Source organism: Montipora capricornis, chromosome 6 (assembly GCF_036669925.1).
Source record: "Montipora capricornis isolate CH-2021 chromosome 6, ASM3666992v2, whole genome shotgun sequence".
Classification (NCBI taxonomy): domain Eukaryota; kingdom Metazoa; phylum Cnidaria; class Anthozoa; order Scleractinia; family Acroporidae; genus Montipora; species Montipora capricornis.
This window is the reverse complement of record NC_090888.1, coordinates 66,830,435-66,834,988: the sequence shown is the minus strand read 5'-3', so window position 1 is coordinate 66,834,988 and position 4,554 is coordinate 66,830,435. Positions and strand designations below refer to the sequence as shown.

Here is a 4,554-nt window from a genome sequence, read left to right as displayed (position 1 = left end):
ATAAAATCAAACTTCTCCCGCATCAGTCACGCTCAAACTCCGACGATAGCCACACGGATAAATTTACTTCTCTTTGACCAAGTTTCAAGGTTCAGCGAGCATCTATTGCTGAGAAACTCAAAATCCTTCGAGGCTCGTTTACAACGAATTTTGACACGGCTAGTCAACCGTTCACTTATTTGCTCTCACCGTATATATCGAGGCAATTGATATTCATACACAGGTCATTTCAAAAATGCAATAATTAAATATAAAAAGATTGGGTCACCGTGCTTCTTTTCGCCCTGTATGCCCATTATTCAAAGTGTTTTTTACCGAATTTCGCGAGAAGCGTTCGAAACTAGATCAACCGGAAAAATTGTTGTTATATAGCAAAAGCTACTAAATATTACTGAAAACTTGAACCTGATTGTTTGTCAGGGCTATAATCTTTAAGTAAATTGGTTTTAAATTGCTCAATTTAAAATGGGGGAGGGGGGGGGGGGGCACCGTGCTCTTTTCTTCGCAACACGATGACAAATGGATAGCAAACTTTAATACTTACATATGATCATTTTCCGCGAAAGAATTGGGGCGAGTTCCAGAACAACACCTTCCGAGAAGAGTCATCATGATTGCAGTGAAAAGCTTTTGAACAGCAAAAGCAGCCTTTGATGCCTCTCTTCAGATGGCCGACGTGAAACCCCGCCATCTCCGAAGTCGCAATGTTAAGCGCAGTATAAAGATGCGCGTTGCAAAACAAGGGAATCACCTTAACGAGAAAGACTGGGGCAAGTACGCATATACAAATATGATGATACTCCCGAGGATGAGTTCACTGAAAACAATTTGCTTTGCTTACTGTTTCGTTAACGATCTTTTCGCTGTTTTTCCCCAAGGTAAGTGAGGCTATGTCTATTTCTTCGAACTGTCGTGACCCTATATATCGCGTATCAAACGATGCGACAATTCAGGCCTCAGTCTGCATTTTAAACCCAGTCTGCAGTCTGCAGTCTGCATTTTGTACTGACTGGTTTCAGTGTAAAACGCAGACTGCAAACTGCAGACCAAGGGTAAAATGCAGACTGAGGTTATAATTAATGTAACTGTTGAAAAAGCCCAAACCCCTTAGAAATGCTAACCTTAGGCCTAATTAGGCCTAAAACACTATTTAGGCTTAACTGTTAGCATTTCTAATGGGTTTGGGTTAGGGTTTTCAACAGTTAAATTATAACCTCAGTCTGCATTTTACCCCCGGTCTGCAGTGTGCGTTTTAGACTGACCGTTTAGCAAGGTCTTCACCAGTGGTTTAGCGGAGGTTTAGCGTAGCATTGTTTAGCATTGTTTAGCATAGCATAATTTTTTCAGCCGCTGACCAGCTACTGCACGGAACAAAACGAGGCTCTCAAAACAAATTCCTCGGACGTGGAAGATATCGGCAGAATCGGCAGATATACTGATATCACAGGTGAGCTTCACGCTAGGAACGCTGAACGACCCAGCTGGATTAAAGAATAGCATTAGAACGGGATATCTTATGCGTCTCAAGCTCGACAAATTGATGTGATTTGTGATCCCTGTCGATGGTTCTTCATGTCACATCTATTTGTAAATCATCCGTACAACATTGTCTTAATCCGCAGGTTTATTGCATTAGTAGCAACTGCATTTCTCATTCACGCATTTCTTATATCAAAACTTGACTATTGCGACTAGTTTCTTTATGCTTGAGGATCTCCCAGAGGTTTTGGGGAAAAATGGAACTTGGCTAATTCAACTGGGGAACTGGGGAACAAAAACAAAATATTTTAGGGAACAGCGGAACATAAACAATTTTAGGGATCAAAAAGCTGAGAACAAATTTGAAAGTAATTTCGGGAGCAAGGGAACACAAGCAAATTTATTAAGGAAGCAAGGTCCCTCGTGGAGGATCCTCATGGTATAAGTCATATCCAACAAAAAGAGGAAAAGGGGGTACTTACTTACAAGAGCATTAATTAATTAAAGGTAGTAGTGGCTGAGTGCACAAAAGTGTGCATTCTTGCATTAGATCTTAGTGGGAAATGAACATGTTTGATGATACAAAATTATGCCGCTATTAGTGAAATGCCAGAGGGGGTGGGACTACAGGATATGGTTGGCAGTTGGAGCTTTGACCCAAAACAAAAATTTGGAGTCAACCTTTACAAACCTTGGGATAAGATTTCAATTCAAGTTTGCCTCCCTTGGGAATAAAGAGTTGTGTTCCGAAGAATGTCAGACCATCTAGCCCTAGTTGTTCAAAGGGGGTACGGTGGTTTGACGGAAATGCAAATATGCACACTCCAAGGCCATCTAAGTAAAGGCGTTGCTGAGAACCTTCACCAACATTAATTTAAGGAGGCTCGAAAGTGTTTTCAGCTGAGTCCATGCATGGGTGTAAGCCACACATGCAATACTTAAGCTGTTTGTGTCAGCTCATGAATCAAAACCGGTGACCGGAAATAAGAATGACACCTAAAATGGTGAAAATCTGAAATAAATTTTGCTGGAAATGTTCAGCAATATCTCGCAACTTAGCTTGGTGACCTACCCTGACTTTTTGCATACAAGTAGGGCTAGTATTTTTGTATTCTTAAAGATCATTTTATAAAAAAAATGATCTCATGGGTTTTTTTCATCTTCCAACAGCTTTTTCATAAATAACTCAAGTTCTGCTAGTTAGTTTTTTTCTCATACAATACACCAGGAAAGAAACTTTAACCCATTGACTCCTGGGAGAGAGACTTAATTGACAATTATTCGCCGAAGGCGAAGTGATTATCGGTGAATATTCACCGAGACGAAGTCAAGGTGAATATTCACCGATAATCACTGAGCCTGAGGCGAATAATTGTTTTAGTATAAATACACAGGTGATTATTTCAAAAAAGAGAGAAAAAAAACATTTCAACGCAAAATCATCTTCACTTACAGTGGCAAAACGACTACTGGTAGCCATTTTGTCCGTAGAGGTGATTATCGGCTGATAATCCGAGATAGCGAGCCAATGAGAGCGAGCGATTTTGTATAATCACCTGTGTATTTATACTAACAGGTTTTATTCTGTCTAACGCCAGACGGTTTTACTCGTCACCCGGGGGGATCCTCGGGAGCCTGAGAAGTCAATAGGTTAACCCATTTACACCTCAAATCCCCCAAGACACCCCCTCTCCCCCCCTTGATGAGTAAAATCGTCTTGCATTAGACAGAGTAAAATCTATTACGTGTCACTCACAGGGATCAATGGGTTAATAGGGATTGAAAATTTTAAGAGACTAGCGCACCAATACTATTGGCTTTTAAGGGCGCGTTCGATTGACCGTGTTCTGGAATAGGAATGCATGCAATGGGAGTTAGAAATCCTTTGTTTTAACGGAGATTCACATTAAAATTGTCAAACACTTTCTAAAATGCCATTTTAAACATATCTTTATTATCCTTGTTGCTTGGAAATGCCAAAACATACCATTTTAAATCATCACTCCACGCATTCTTATTCCGGAATAGGGTCAATCGAACGCACCTTAAGATACTTTTTAAAATCTGAATTTTTGATGGTTCTTTAGCAGTTCTGTCCTGTTGCTATGGCAACAGTGTGGGAGTCACAGACAACCTTAAAAGAATGCCTGACAAGAGCATTAGTCAAATATCAAAATATGTTCTTACTAAAAGGATTGATATTGCTGTAATGCTTTTCCATTGGAAATCCACAGTTACCTGTGGAAAACCCTATTCATGCCTCCTTAACCTATTGACTCCCAGGGGGGGAGTCAATGGGTAAAATACTACTAAAATACTAAAGTAAAATACTAAGTCTGGCCGGTTTGTACGTCAAAGGGTTAACGGGGACATAGTTTTTCAGTGAGTGATTAACCCATTGACTCCCAGGGGTTCCTCATTGACGAGTAAAATCGTCTGGCGTAAGACAGAGTAAAATAGTCTGGCTGGTTTAGGCCGGTTTGGACGTCAAAGGGTTAAAGGCCCACATTCACCCTAAAGTCCATAATTTCCACACTGTGACTGAATTTTGTGTAACAGGAAATTGCCCAAATAGCTGACATGCTTCCTGCCTGATTTGCCTTCAGGAGTATATTCAAAGTTGTGGTCACTTTCTTCCTTCACATACTTCAAACTTTCCAACTAGTGAGCCAGCATTTTTAAGCATCTTTCAAACTACCTGACCCAGTTGCCAAATGTTTATTCACCCACAAAGGGCATGGGTGGTGATCGATGGCCGACCTTATCCCATGGTTCATCCCCTCTCCTGGCATTAAATTGAAAGTTGCATGGACCTTTGGTTATTGTTCTAGTGTTTGAAGAAGTTATCAAAGAGAACTTTTGTTTGAGACAGAAAGGGGCACCTTGTAGTTTCCTGTAGCCTTAATACCCCTTTAGACAAAGGAAAGGCAGCTTTGTAGCTTTTGTAGCAGCAGCTTTTACAAGTAGCTTTTCTACATCCAAAGAATGACACCTCATAGACTTTGCTTTAACTAATCCCAGACCATTTTACTTGTCAGTGTAATGGAGAAGGAAGTGTCGCCACATCACAGGCTA

General features: G+C 40.6%; 1 protein-coding gene across 2 annotated transcripts in view; it reads left to right on the top strand.

Moving 5' to 3' along the window:
- The first annotated feature begins 793 nt into the window (after positions 1 to 793).
- Positions 794 to 4,554, top strand: part of LOC138052957 (uncharacterized) — a 29,800-nt gene continuing 26,039 nt past the window's right edge. Inside the window, exons 1-2 of one of the 2 annotated variants that reach the window (XM_068899563.1) lie at positions 794 to 878; positions 1,348 to 1,447. The gene's annotated coding sequence lies outside the window, so the exon portion shown is untranslated. The remainder of the gene's footprint in view (positions 879 to 1,347; positions 1,448 to 4,554) is intronic. The other variant, XM_068899564.1, reaches the window with a different exon arrangement.